The following is a 15,672-nucleotide window of genomic DNA, read 5'->3' as shown; positions in this document are numbered from 1 at the left end:
CGAAACTTTGTTGTTCTTTTTATCGTCCTTACATTCTTGCGTCCGCCATACCTTGTGGTTCTGACGCACCACTCACGTGGACTATTAAATGGAGTACAGCGTCGATGATACAATTCGTGAATATTTCATTGAGTTCATCTATGCTATGTGTTTCTAAATATACACCCGACACTGGTTTGTTCGCTGAACAATGTCCAATCATCAAAATGCAGCTTCCAACATCGCGGTTTCGTTCGGATGACTGCATATGAGGATAAGCTGATGAAAACTGGCAGGTCATCACTGCCTTATGGGTTGTCTAAAACATTCTATTTATAATCGCTAAAAACTTAGAGTGAACTAAAAGACCGATATAAACAGCTCATTCTCGCCGATGTTAGGGAGCAGTATGTAGGCTTACCTGTGTTCTACGAAGAGATGTTACTAGAGACAACAAAATATAGTCCATTGTTTGACCTCTAGTACCGGTATTCTCACTGCTCCAAAAAAAAGTGCATTAAAATCTTCAGCTACCAGGCATGGCTCGGGCAACGGCTCTAGAAAGTTACTTTAAGTGTAGTTCAACATAAATGCAGCACATTTAATTATTTTATAATCAACCAAAGTGGTTGCTACGGCTTAAAATCAAGTTTTCAGTGTCAGCTCACGAACTGCTACACCAGGTTTCAGATTGATGGCTATGCCGCCCGAAAGCCTGCTCGCCTCCTCTCGGTTGAGGCGGAAGATAGTTTACATTATTAGCATATTTGTGTGCAGAAGACCCAAATTGGTTCCTGCAGACATAAAGCAACTGAAGAAATTAAGATTCTTATTTCTTCTATCTCACTGCAGCTATATGAATCCTCTGCAGTTGCACAGTATTATCAAAGCCACCTTAATGTTTTGTATCTATGGAGTCAAAACTAGATAAACATGGTTTTGGCGCCTTGACTCGGGACCTCTCTATTTCTGGCCTTTCCAAGGAGTTCAGTTGTCTGTCTAACGTGGACGGCACAGGGTTGCCTTGGGTCGTGTTCATCACCTGTGCAGAGGAGCTGTATCACCGTGCAGCAGGACGTGGTAATTCGATTAAGACCTCGACCTGTAGGAAGAGGCCTTGAGGCCCGCTAATCCCGAGGCCTGCGCACCCTGCTTTGGGAGTGGCGGAGTAGTGTTAGCTACTCCAACCAGGGGCGCGGATGACCCTGCCACAGGCTCACTACTTGTGGACCGGACAGGTGCCGAAGCGTGGTGTAGTGTGCCGCGCCAACGCAGCACACCGGCAAAGTTTCATTGAGCGTAGAAAGAATATGAGTCAGTCAGAGCGAATAGCGTACTTGCTTCTTTAAATGAAATGCTTTCTCGTGTGGTTATTTCTGTATCCTTCTTATAGCATGGACGTGCCCTGGAGTATGCAATGTGGTCTCCTTCGCAATTTCCTCAGCGTGGGGAGCGTCACATTCCTCAGAAGAGTGATCATTCGAGGAGCATTTCGCGCATGTTTTGCGACCGCGACAGCTCTGTGAGCCATGGCCAATCCACGGGCACTTGAATCTCCTGCAGCGGTTTGGAATGTGTGGCCTTTCACTTACTTTCAAATATAGCTCTTCGATGGTTTCATGCAATATGCTAGTATTAAATGTGAGAACCAGGTGTCTTGTGTCTATTTCGCTGTTATACTACCAGAGCTTTATCCAGCGAACGTGTATGACTTCTTGGTAAGCGAGCCCTTCAAGGATATTATTTTTTGTGAGGTTGACAAAATCAGCTGCTGAGATGACGCCTCGGCAGTGTTTAGAGATGTATGGGAAGTGAGGGAGACAGGGATGTCCCCTATAAGACGATGTTTGAGTTTTTTTTACTACTGGAAGTTGTCGCGCTGTTCCAGCAGTGAGCCACCACTGGCCATTTCGGATATCTTGTTGCCAAGGCCTAGGGCATCTGTTTTGATATAATTTTGATATACTGAAGCATTTCGATATAATGGTTTATAGGGGTTTAACGTCCCAAAGCGACTAAGGCTATGAGAGACGCCGTAGTGGAGGGCTCCGGAAATTTCGACCACCTGGGGTTCTTTAACGTGCACTTACATCGCACAGTACACGGGCCTCTAGAATTTCTCCTCCAAAGAAATTCAACCGCCGCGGCCGGGATCGAAGCCGCGTCTTTCGGGTCAGCAGCCGAGCACCATAACCACTGAGCCACCGCAGCGGTTCATTTCGATATAATGAAGGGGGATAAGAATTCTTGCTTGCTTTCTGTCTACTTCGCTATGGATGACGGACGAGGTGGTATTTGGGAAATATTACTTTCTTTCTCTGAAGTCTTTCGCTTCGTTCTGCCCACTTTTGAGAGAGCGATAATTTTTGCAAAGGGGGGAGCCATAAAAAAATCCTTTTTGATCGCTGTGCCAGCCACTGACCATGGAGCCAAACTAGGGGACAGGACAGGAGCTCGCAAGCATGTCCTGCCCATGCGAGCTGCACACCAACTATAAACACATATAGGGCAATTCAGGGTAGTTACTCCGCACCAGGTTAGCTCTAGCCGCCGGGAAAAAAAGCAAAAACCAAGAACCCAGGAAGAGACAAGAAAGTTTTGAGGTTGAAGGTATTATTTCCTCCGCTGATTACATGACACATACGCCACCGTTATTTATCCTATACAATATTCTACCAGTAAACAAAATGTTAGAGTACAACGTCCTGCTTCTTATGAAATCCACGACCTCCCACCGCAGTAAATTCCTCCTCAAACTTGCATCCTTACAAAAAATAGACCCACCCAGATATACACGTCAAAGAAACCAATGGTCGGTACCTCAGACTCGCACAAACTATGGGAGGCAAATGATGCGCTTCCTAGTTCCTAACACACTTAATTCAAATGAATGGTGGTGTGGGAATACCGGCTGTAAAAGAACTGTTTTAATCAAAAATTTTCTTAGTCGTATGGATGATGACAGTTTTTTCTCTTAACTATTGTTTTGTGTACATGCTTGTACATCCTCACTGTGTCTCTTCACAAACAGAAAACTCTACTTCCCTATTTCTATTATCTCATAGTGAACATCATATTTTGTACTTATGTCTGTCGCTTAGAAACATTTAGTAGCGTTGTGTTCTAGATGTCTGATTTTGATTTCATTTACTGTTCTTCTTGCCTGTTATATTGTGTCATGTTCAATTTGATTTAACTGGTAAAAAAAAAAACAACGCCTTATAAGTTTCGTCTTTCTTTGCGTTCGAAATTGCAGTGCTTAGTCAAATTGATGCTGTGCTTTATTACGTCCGAATTCTACATGCCCTGCTGCCTTGTAATGGGCCCCGGGCCTAGTCAAGCTACTCTAAAGTAGCTTTTTGCCCAGGGGCCTTTTTCTCTTTTAGAGAAATAAAGAATATGTGTATGTGTATGTATGTATGTATGTATGTGAAAGTGAAAGATTGAGGGAAGGACAGGAAAAGGCGACTGCCAATTTCTCCCTATCGGGTCAGGTTGGAGGTGCCGCCTACGGAATGCTAGGGCCAAAGTGGTGCGCTGCCTCCGCCGAGGGGCCTTAAGGGTCTAAACATTCGGCATTGGCTCTACCACCAGGATCCCCTTTTCCCCAGACACGGCGCTACCACGCACGTCTCACCGGGGGTGGTCGGGGTCCGTGGTGTCGCGACAGTACACATAACCACCTCCTTAAACAGATGCCCCTTGCAGGGCCAATTAAGAGGTTTAACGTAATATCTGCACATATATTGACATAAAGAAGTATGGAAGCTCACCGAACAATCGCAAAGGTTGGTAATGTGTTGACAGAGTGCTAACGGTATTAGAATCCGCTATCACAGACCTACGCCGAAATCTTCTCTCAGAAAGCCGTGCCATATAAGGACTAGAGAGAACGCTTCGGCACAGGACTGTGGGCTGCGTGCCGACGGGTTTTGTGCGCATGATAATTCTATGCCTTCGAAAAAACCGATTAAATAGACAAAAACTGGGGATCAACTTAATGCGGAAAAGAAGGGAAGGTATAGGCAGTAATTCAATCCATGCATGGAATTTCGCTTGGGCTAAAGAAATGGGACTGAGAACTGAAATCCAGACAATATTATCACGTAGGGGGAACGGCAGACCGGCAGTCAGGAAGACAACGAAAGCGGCTTCTGAAAGAAACTGTTTATTGGGCATACCTGCGCCCCCAAAAACCCTCATTGACTCGGCGGTAGCGTAGCAACAAGCGTGTTCGCCGGTCGTCGAAAAGAACGCCTGCCGTTCTCGGCTGCGCTCAATTCCAATCCGACAACGAACTTTCGACATATCTCAAGCAAAGTGACAACAGTCTGAAACAGAGCAGAATTGGGCGCACAATCGCGTGCTGGCCCCTTTGATGAGCTAAAAGACTTCATTCAAGAGGGCGTCATTACCGCCCTCTTGAAGGAGCTTCGGTCCGATGCTTTATAACGAAAACATACGTGGGCAAAAATAAACAACGAAAGTGCAAAACAACAATTGAAAGTGCAAGCACAGTGTCGATTAGCGAGCATAATAAGGCTTTAGGCGCATAACATGCACAATTTCTTGGCGGGGGCTACTTCACAGTACAACTCTCGAAGTCGATTAACGATGTTATACAGCACGAAATATCGCAGGGAAAGCTTTTCACTCAGTCCGCGGCGGCGAATGCGCGTGCACACCCATGCAGGGTAACCTGGCTTGTATTCTGCGTGACGTCGGCGTAGGTTGCAGCGTCGGGCATGGGTAGGCTGGTGACCTTTGATCCGTAATCGGGCAAGTCGCCGGGCGTCTCCGCTCTACAAGTTGGCGGCGACGCCGATGTTATCTTCTTCAGTAACGCTGCGAAGCATAGCGTCCAGTGTGATCGTAGCCACCCTGACAGAGACGAGCCTAAAAGGTGTCACTATGCGTTCTCCTGCACTGCGATTTTGTAGGCGACGCCCACGTAAGGCAGGGAAATGCCCGAAGTCTTGTGTTCAGCACCGACATACATAGCAATCATGTCTGATGTGGTCTTATTCAAGCGCTCAGTATGGCCGTTGGTCTGCGGATGGTACGCAGTAGTCCTCCGGTGGCTTGTCTTACTGTAGAACAGGAGAGCTTGCCTCAGTTCCGCTTTGAACGCTGTTCCTCTGTCCGTACTGAGAACATCGGGGCCGCCCCGTTTGAGCAGTATGCTTTCCACAAAGAATTTGGCGACTTTTGTTGTTCCATAAGGCAGTTCCATTCGGCTGGGCTTTTGCCTCAGCGTAGCGGGCAACATAGTCAGTGGCTAAGATGATCCACATGTTTACAGATGAAGACTTCGGAAAAGGGCCAAAGAAGCCCATGCCAATCTGCTGCAACGGCCTTCATGTAGGTCTAATGGGGTGCAGGAATGCTGCTGGTCGTGTGGGGGGCGTCTTCTGTCGCTGAGAAATGCCGGCATATTTTTGCATAGCGCACGATACTGGCAGATAGTAGTTGCGAGTAATACTTGTCTTGAAAGCGGCAGAGGGTATGAGAAAACTCGAAATATCTGGCTGTTGGTTTATCATGCAAAGCCTGCAGAATTTCTTCTCGTAAGCTGTTCGGAACGACGATAAGGTACCCTGACTTGTTGGGGGCAAAGTTCTTTTTCCCGACGACGTGATTTAGCAGAGAGAAACCACGGTTAATGAGAAACCACGTGGTAGACAAACCACGGTTAATGCTGCTGAGAGGGACGAAGACTTGCTTTCCAGATACTGGACGAGACGCTGTAGGTCGGGTTCCAAGCATTGGTGTTGCGCGAAGTCGCTGGTGCTTAGGGGTCCCAAAAAGGCGTCCTCGTCGTCATCTTCCCGCGGCTTGTCGACAGGGGCTCGACATAGGCAGTACGAATCGTTGTTTGGTTTAGGTTTGGTTTATGCTGGTTTAACATCCCAAACCAACTCAGGCTATGAGGGACGCCGTAGTGGAGGGCTCCGGAAATTTCGACTACCTGGGGTTCTTTAATGTGCACTGACATCGTACAGTACACGGGCCTCTAGAACCGCGGCTGGGATCGAACTCGCGTCTTTCGGGTCAGCAGCCGAGCACCATAACCACTCAGCCATCCCGGCGGCCCAAATCACTGTTCTACCGTCTAGATTTACAGACTACGGTGATGTGAAATGCCTGGCGGCGCCGGCTCTAACTAGCGAAGCGGCTGAAGGGTCAAATTTCAAAATTGCATGCCTTCAAATTGCATGCCAGCAGAGTGCATGGTGATCACTGACCACCTTGAATTGTCGTCCGTAGCGGTAGGGACGGAACTCACACGTAGCCCAGATGATAGCGAGGCAGTTCTTCTTGGTCGTCGAATACTTAGCCTCGGCTTTCGAAAGGGAACGGCTAGTGTACGTGGTTACTTTCTGCAGACCGTCGCCCTTTTGAACGAGGATGGCGCCAAGGCCCACGCTGCTTGCGCCGGTGTGAATTTCAGTGTCAGCGTTTTCATCAAAGAGCCGAGGACCGGAAGGGACTCTAAACGACGCTGAAGTTCCTCGAAGGCTTCTGTTTCTGGCGCTTCCCACTTATAAGGCAAGTTCAGGGGAATCCTGCTGGTTGGGTTGGGGCGTCTTTTGTAGCTGACAATATACATGATTGCGTTTTATTTCTTGTCTTTTGTGTTCTTGGTGCGCATGGGCTTTGTTCTTGAAGTTAGGAGGCATTGTGCTATACAGCAGTTGTTAGTCTACGCTCGTCCCCTGTGTGCTTTTTCTCTCTTGTCCCGTCTCTTTCGGGTCAGACGTTGATCGATGCGCGAAAAATTATTGACAAATCATCGGTAATACGCGCGCACTTCAAGGAATCTGCGCACAGCTTTCTTATCGGCCGTCGGTGGAAACTGTGCAATAGCAGCTGTTTTCCGCGGGTCCGGGTGTACTCCCTCCTTGCTTACGATGTCATCAATAATGCCACGTTGTAGTGACGGCAGTCCAGCGCTCACAAAGACACCAACAAGACTTGGAAACGGAGCTCTTTATTTCAGCCGACTTGCGCCCGCAAAAGAACTGAATCACTCGGCGGCGGCATAAGCAAAAAGCGTGCTCGTCAGTCGTCGAGCTACGAATGCCCACCGCTCGCGGCATCACATAATTTAAAGCCTGCAAGGAAACTTCGAGATAACGGGACAAGATCATCTACAGTAATCTGGAAAAACGTAGATGCAGCTCATCATGGCTGCGATCAATCGAGGTTAGTCCGGTCGCTTCTAGCGTCACGAACAAAAATAATAACACCCCTTTCCTGCGGCCTTGAGCGCGAACGAACGGACACCACAATGATACGTGGCATTACCTCCCTCCCAAAGAAGCACCGCCTCGATTCTTCAAAAATGAAAATAAATACAGAGAATGCAAACTTCGAGTCCTTCAGCGTTCATAATAGAGAACCTGCGCTGCCCAGGTGGCACTGCAGTTATTCCACCGGGCGACCAAAAACTGCTGCCGTCAGTCGCTCGGGCCGCTACAAAGGCGAGTGCACATTCTGAACGATTAGAAGCCCGCGTTTGGTTGATAGCACTATTCGCCTCGCTTCTGTAGACATAACCCAGACAGCTGACAGGCACCACGTGTGGCTTCGACAGAGCGCGGAAGCTCATGCCAATAAGCTCAGGAAGGTGGCGTGGAATAGCACCAAGAGCTCCCCCAAAACTGCTTGTTCCTCTCGCTATGCTGTGTGTTACGGCGCTGCAGTCGACACGGTGAACTTGAGCTTGGGTTCCCTATATGATTTAAGGCGTACGACATGTACGACTTCCGGGCGTGTGCGTCGTCGCTGAGATGCTGTCGTGCCGTCAGAGATTACTTCATAGTCGAGGTCACCGATGCGACGGACGACCCTGTACGGGCCAAAATAGCGTCGCAGCAACTATTCACTCAATCCACGGCGGCGAATTGGCGTCCATATCCAAACACGATCACCCGGCTTATAATGCGTGCCTCTACGGCGCAGATTGTAGCGTTGGGCGTCGGTGTGCTGCTGGTCTTTAATGCGTAGCCGCGCAAGTCTTCGGGCTTTCTCGGCGTGATGAAGGTAGGCGGCGACGTCGAGGTTATCTTCGTTGGAAACGTACGGGAGCATTGCGTCAAGTGTTGTCGTGGCCTTCCTGCCGTATACCAGCTGGAATGGGGTAAGCCTGGTTGTCTCCTGGATGGCAGTGTTATAGGCGAAGATCACGTAGGGCAGAATGGTGTCCCACGTCTTGTGTTCGGCGTCGACATGGAGAGCATGTCAGCGATGGTTTTGTTCAGACGCTCTGTGAGTCCGTAGGTTTGCGGATGATAGGCAGTTGTCCTCCAATGGCTTGTCTGGCTGTAGTTTAAAATGGCTTGCGTCAGCTCCGCTGTAAATGCCGTTCCTCTGTCTGTGATGAGCACTTCGGGGGCGCCGTGTCACAGGAGAATTTGTTCTACAAAAAATTTTGCGACTTCTGTTGCGGTACCACTAGGCAACGCTTTTGCTTCGGCGTAGCGGGTCATGTAGTCGGTGGCCACGATGATCCACTTGTTACCTGATGATGAAGTCGGAAAGGGGCCGAGGAGGTACATCCCTATTTGTTGAAAGGGCTTAGTTGGCGGTGGTATGGGGTTCAGGAGTTTGGCTGGTCTAGTCGGAGGTGTTTTGCGTCGCTGACACTCACGGCACGTTTTCACGTAATGGGAAATGTCGGCAGTTAGTCGCGGCCAATAGTACTTCTCCTGGATGCGGTGCAACGTGCGAGCAATCGCGAGATGCCCTGCAGTCGGCTCATCATCACATGCCTGCGTAATTTCTTGCCTGAGATTTTTGGGCACGACAAGAAGATGCCCTGGCCTGTTGGGCGCGGAGTTCTTCCTGAGGAGGACATTATTGTGATGGACAAAGGACGACAGTTGGCGCTTGAACCTTCGGGGAGGCGATGCGGTCTTGCCTTTCAGATAATCAACTAGGCTTTGCAACTCAGGATCCGAGCGCTGCTGCTGCGCGAAACTGCTGGTGCTTACGGGTCCTAAGAAAGCGTCGTCGTCATCTTCTTCCGGTGCTGCGTCGACAGGGGCTCGCGACAAGCAGTCTGCGTCGGAATGCTTGCGGCCACGTTTGTAGACTACAGTTAAGCCGGATTCTTGAAGACGCAGGCTCCAACGAGCAAGGCGGCCGGAAGGATCTTTCAAATTGGCACGCGAGCACAGAGCATTGTGATCGCTCACAACCTTGAATGGTCATCTGTACAGGTAGGGTCGATATTTCGACGTGGCCCAAATAATGGCGAGACATTCTTTCTCGGTAGTCGAATAGTTGGCTTCGGCTTTCGGTAGTGAACGGCTAGCGTACGCGATAACTTTCTCCTGTTTACCATTTTTCTCAACGAGGACCGTTCCTAAGCCCACACTGCTTGCACCTGTATGAATTTCGGTTTCGGCGTTTTCACCAAAGTGTACGAGCACAGGAGGGGACTGTAAGCGGCGCTTCCGCTCTTTGAAAGCTTCCACTTGCGGCGTTTCCCATTTAAAAGGCACGGCATCCTTGGTAAGTTGGATCAAAGGTTCAGCGATGCGCGAAAAGTTCTTGACGAATCGCCGGTAATAAGCGCACAATCCAAGGAATCTGCGTATAGCTTTCTCGTCATTAGGCTGTGGAAAATCCGCGATCGCTGCCGTCTTCTGGGGGTCTGGGCGAACTGCTTCCTTGCTTACGACGTGACCAAGGAACAGCAGCTCCTCGTAGGCGAAGTGACACTTCTCTGGTTTGAGTGTTAGGCCTGAAGACTTGATTGTTTCCAGCATTATCCGAAGCCTTCTGAGGTGGTCTTCAAAGCTTGAGGAGAAGACAACAACGTCATCTAAGTACACTAGACAAATTTGCCACTTCAAGCCTGCGAGGACCGTATCCATTACTCGCTGGAACGTCGCTGGGGCAGAGCAGAGGCCGAATGGTATCACCTTGAACTCGAAGAGTCCGTCTGGGTTGTCGAACGCAGTCTTTTCGGGATCTCTTTCGTCGACTTCAATTTTCCAGTAGCCGCTCTTTTGCCAGTAGCCGTTAACCAGAGACTATATCCAATTCCGCACTGCTCTTTTTCAAGAAACTGCACAAAATTTCGACGGTACAAAGAATATTTTGGATTTAGTCGAATAGATTTAGTCGTGTCGAGATTTAGTAAAGCGCCGTGTTTGAGAAACATCGCTTCCATTGTGCTTTCTTTTACCTGGCTAACCTTCCAGCGTATGATTATCTTGCTATCACGATGCTTGTGTTGGATTACCGCGCAGCTGCCTGTTTGATGTTGATGGGTCGTTTCCTCCAATGGAAAGTGTTGCCATTTGAAACGCCGCACAATGCTTCGCTGCTTGCAAACCAGAACTTCACTGTGCGTGACGCTACATTTATAGCTAGTACCGCCCCCTCTCGTCAAGTCGCTTTAACAGAGCTTCCTCCTATCCGCTGATTCTTACAGCAGTCGATATTCTCCTTCAGTGGGCTCGGCAGCAGTCCTACGATTGGCATCGCTTCATTGTGCAGTCCCTTGGCATCTGGTGGCTTTGTATTCTTCTCTCCTTCAGTGGTGAACAAGTCGACAGTCCGGCCTCTGTGACGAGTCCGCTGCCCGACGTCCCGCCCGGCGCATGGTTGGTGCTCCCTTGGTTGCTCTTGTAGCGCCTGCCATGAGTGCCCTCAGCAAATCTGTACATTTTTGGCCCTGCTAAATTATCTGCCGGTTGCGCATCCCAGTGTGCGCCCCTGAACTCCCTCTGCATCACCAACCTAGCTTATCTTCGCGTATGACTACCGTAACTGAGACTACGCCATCAGCAACACCAAATGGCCATATGAGCCAAGCGCACATTAGCGCATCCTTTAGTGGGCTCGGTAGCACGTCTACTATGCGAACAGCTGAAGTACTTACCTCGCTTCTTCGTTGCCCTGTGCCTTGGCATCTGTTGGTTTTGGCTCCTGCTCTGCTTCAGTGCACAAGTCACTAGTCCGGCTTCTGTGACCAGTCCACTGCCCAACGTCCCGCCTGGCGCATGGTTGCTGCGCCCGTTGTTGTGTGTTATTTTTTGGTTTTATGGGATTTAACATCCCAAAGCGACTCATGCTATGAGGAGCACCGTAGTGGTGTACTCCTGTAATTTCGACCCCTAGGCTTCTTGAATGCTGACTGACATCGCACTACTGTTGGGCCTGTAGAATTTCGCCTCCACCTAATGCGACTGCCGCGGCCGGGATCCAACCCACATGATTGCGTCAACAGCCTAGCGCCAGAACCACTCAGCTACCGTGGCGGTTCATTTTTGCTTTGTGTAGCGCCTGCCATTGGCGTGCGCTCCAACTTAACGGCCGGATGATCAGTGCAAATCTGCACCTCTTTGACCCTGCAACATCATCTGCAGGTTGCTCATCCCAGTGTGCGCAACCCTACCTTCCCGCTCTGGATCACCTGCATTGTCTACCTTCGCGTCTAGTCATCGTAACTGCGACAACGCTATCAGCAGCACGAAATCCCCATACAGCGAATATCACATCGGGGCATCCTTTCGTGGGCTCGGCAGCACGTCTACGATGGGCATCGCTAACGTACCTCGCTTCTCCTTTTTGTAGGTAACCAACTGGCATTGCCTCGTTGCTAAGCCTACTGGCAACCATTTACTCGGGCTGCCTGGCCCACGAATCTCACGTTTCATCTTGTGTGATTTCGCATGCATGCTATATAAGCCACTGTTTCTAGATGAGTACATAGAGACTAACCCTGGCCCTTCTAATCATTGTCTTCCTGAAATGGTTTACGGGAGTTTAACGTCCCAAAGCGACTCAGGCTATGAAGGGCGCGTAGTGAAGGGCTCCTAAAATTTCGACCACATGGGGTTCTTTAGCGTGCACTGACATCGCACAGTACACGGGCCTATAGAATTTCGCCTCCACTGATATGGCACCGCCGCGGGCGAGATCGAACCCGCGTCCTCCGGGTCAGCAGCCGAGCGCCATAAGCACTTAGCCACAGTGGCGGCTGTCTTCCTGAAATGCTGCAGGAATACACGAAATGAAGTGCGGACAAGCAGTCATGCTGGAAGAGTTGGAATTAATATGCTCTAATTGAACCGTACACGACTGAACTTTCAGTAAACTGACAAAGCGAATAACAAAAATTCAAACAGCTTGCGAGTGCTTCATTGCTATAAAAACTGAAGAAGAATGCATAAGGCCCACATTTATTGAATGTAGGGATTTCATCTAGAAACTGTCTCCCGGGATGATGCACGTGGAAAACAGGTCACATTATTGTAATTAGATATTTTTTTGCTTCGTATATGAAGGCAAGGGATAATGAGAAGAATATGAGAAACTGGATATTGATATTTGTAGTGAGCGCAATGAAGAATCAGTTCAGTTCGGAGGAGACCGCCGCGGTGGCTCTGTTGTTATAGCGCTATGCTGCTGACCCGAAAGACGCGGGTTTAATCCCGGCTGCGGTGGTCGAATTTCGGTTGAGGCGAAATTGTAGAGGCCATGTACAGACGCCCACAGACTTAACACGAATGACGGAAAGCATGGCCTGGACTGCCGTCAGCGCTACGAAGCGAATAGTCATTGGTGCGAGACAACACTCTCGGTATGTTTGCGGCGGCTGACGACAGCTAATGTGCAGCTCGCTTTTACTGCTTTTCCGCTTGTGCCTGATTGCCGCGTGGACAGCGCGCTCGCCACGGGGGCGTTTACGCGCTTTTTGCTCGCCAATTCGGCCTCCACGGCCCCGGCAATGATCTTTCCAGTTTTCTTATCGCGGGAACCAGGAATTGCCCGCTAAGCTGCCGCGGTTAGCACCTCCTACCGTCAGACACCGCAAACATTCCGGGAGCATTATCTCGCACCCGATGACTATCGCTTCATGGCGCTGACGGCAGTCCAGGCCACGCATTCCGTCATTCGTGTTAAGTCTGTGGGCGTCTGTGCTCTACCATGTCAGTGCCCGTTAAAGAACCCCAGGTGGTCCAAATTTCCGGCGCCCTTCACTACGGCGTCCCTCATAGCCTGAGTCACCTTGGGACGTTGAACCACCAGAAACCAACAGTCCGAGGTATCAAGTGCGCTGATCGGTTAAGTACCTTCTGATAACGACAAGACTATGACCTTTATAGTTAAGTTCACGCTTTTGAAGGATCAACAGCGAATAATCTCGGCGAACGGCAAACTGAAGAAGATTTGTTCAGTGTTGCCGAAGACTACTCTCCGGACCCAGCCTCGCTCTCAACACCTAATTTAAACTCTGATCATACAAGCTTCTCATGAGGAAACAGAAAAATTTGGTATTTTATCGTGCTTCTGGCATTTTTATCGAGCTAAAGAAATAGCAACCAGGCACACCACAACGCCAAACGAGCCATCCTGACCAATGTAGTTTGTCATTTTTGCGTTTTTGTATGCCTATATATGTTGTGTGATCCCTAAATGACGTCGGTTATAGAGCCTAATATCTTCGGCCTCCTGCCATATCACCCGACTAACTGAAACGCGGCTTAATTCGAGCATTCGTGACTGTGATACTCTGCCTTCCCTATCTGAGTTTGATATTTTCCGCGAAGACGGTATTGATGACTGGCGGGGTGGTGTTGTACTTATTGCTACGAAACCTGAAATACATTGTTCTCGCTTAGACGTTCTGTCCCCGTTAAAAAAAATAAAAATTTTTTGCGAAGAAACTCTTCCAAACGTCCTTCATTGTGTTTAACCATCAGCCAAACAGCAACATTTGTTTAATACTCCTTTCGAAGCGATAGATTCAGTAGGCCACGCCAAGCCAAGGTCGCTGTGCTTTCAGTGTATGACCTCGAAGCGATGGAAAGTAAAAAAAGAAATGCTCCCCGTCGGGGAATCGAACCCCGGTCTCCCGCGTGACAGGCGGGGATACTAACCACTATACTAACGAGGAGATCGGTCACTATGCCCAATAAAGCCCAGCACACTCATGACGGCGTATTGTCTGCTTAGTTTCCTGATCACTTTTACGTATTTTGAAGCATTAGCTTCACTAGGCAATGTAAAGCCAAGGTCGCCGTGCTTTCAGTTGCAGTTTTGCGGAGTACAGAGCTTTACCATGCTTAACGTGCGAAGCTCTCGCGTCTTACTAGGTTTAACCGGAGCTAAACGACTAGCAGTTATCATGAAGCACTGAGTACCATACAAACAGCACAAACTATGGTAGGCAGTCTTTAAACTGGCAAATCCCAAACCTTTTAATCTCCCATCCCGACTTAATTGATATTATGGAGAAATCTTCCTCTCTCTTTGCTTTTCGTAAGCGGGCAAAAATTTATTTTCAGGAAAATGCACAATATTTTTTTTTCTGCTTACATCTTTCTATTGATCGCAGATTTGTTTTATTTTTGTGTACACAGTTAGTTTCTATATATATGTGGGATCTGTATCTGCTTTTGCACTGCTCTGTTCTGTGTGTTTTTTTTTCTTCTTTCTTTTGCTTTTCTAGGTATACTATTAGTTTCCATACATATTTTTGATCTATGCTCTTGCACTGTCCTTTCCTGTGATTTTTTAGACGTGTTTTCTGCTTAATAAGAATATAATGAATGTTTCTATTAGGAAGTTGTGTTGCACAAACATTTGCACTGTGACCATTATATTGTTTATGTATGTGCATGTATGTGCCCCTTGCTGTTGTGTTCGAGTGATGCTTAGGGCCCAGTCAGGCGGATTGATTTTCGCCTTTTGCCCTCTGCACCAAGGTACTGTGTTTTCTAAATTTTGTTGAATAAAATAAAAAATAAAAAATAACAACTGCAAATGAAAACACACATGTCATGCCTCCTGGTTATTTCTACTTCCCGTTGATAAACTGGCCTAGTGTCGCGTAAATGTTGACCAAATGCGCTCCACTAAGAGAATTCCTAATCACGTGCCTTAAATTCGTTCTAAAACAATCAGTTGCCGCTGCTATTCGTGTCGCAGCTTACTCGGCCAGCATTTTGGACTTTGTTCTAACCAGTGATCTTGACAACTTTTTATTGATAACGTGTATGCAGCCGCGAATATGTTGCATTCCACTCTGTGCTCTCTCCAGCACGGTTCATGACGAAATTATTGAGGCTATTACCAGTATGATAAACGCGATTGCGCAACCACAAATCAAGCACTTACAACCTTGTTCGGTAGCTTTACGCCAAGTTTTGCGCTTCACTCTGTCAAATGAAACTGGATCCTTTTCAAATCAGAGCTGCAGTGACTCATAACAGTTCATACAGCAGCTATATTTATAGCTGAGAGAGCTGGTTCTCCGCGGTTAAAAGTATCGTTAAAACGAATAAATTTCAATTTTCAACTTCAATTTCAATTTCAATTTCATTTTATTTCGGACAACAATACACGATTATTTCAAACGGCTAAGCGCACGAACTCTTCCCCAGCATATAGTAAGTATTACAACGCCTAAAGACACAATAAGCAAGCAACACTACCCAAAAAAAAACTTTTTTTCCAGCAATTTACCATCAGTATCAGGAAATAACCCCAAAATGCTTTGGAAGACCATCATGGCGCATGAAGCTAATCTGATTTCATTGAGCTTTCACAGGGCGGTCTTCTGCCTTCTTAATCATGTAGTTATCCGTGTCTTGCTGATACGAGGCGTTAGTTGGACTTCCTCCCGGCAGCCTTTTTGATGGAGAGGCGGTGGTTCCCAGGCAGTGAACA

At 48.2% G+C, this 15,672-nt stretch overlaps 1 non-coding gene across 1 annotated transcript; it reads right to left on the bottom strand.

The window, feature by feature from the left end:
• Positions 1-13,825: 13,825 nt before the first annotated feature.
• TRNAD-GUC (transfer RNA aspartic acid (anticodon GUC)) lies at positions 13,826-13,897 on the bottom strand. Its single transcript has one exon. It is a non-coding gene; the product is annotated as a tRNA-Asp (tRNA).
• Between the last annotated feature and the right edge of the window lie 1,775 nt (positions 13,898-15,672).

Source organism: Amblyomma mixtum, chromosome 3 (genome assembly GCF_055824585.1).
Source record: "Amblyomma mixtum isolate Tamu chromosome 3, ASM5582458v1, whole genome shotgun sequence".
NCBI classification, from domain to species: Eukaryota; Metazoa; Arthropoda; class Arachnida; order Ixodida; family Ixodidae; genus Amblyomma; species Amblyomma mixtum.
The sequence above is the reverse complement of the archived record's forward strand: the minus strand, read 5'-3'. Positions and strand labels throughout refer to the sequence as shown.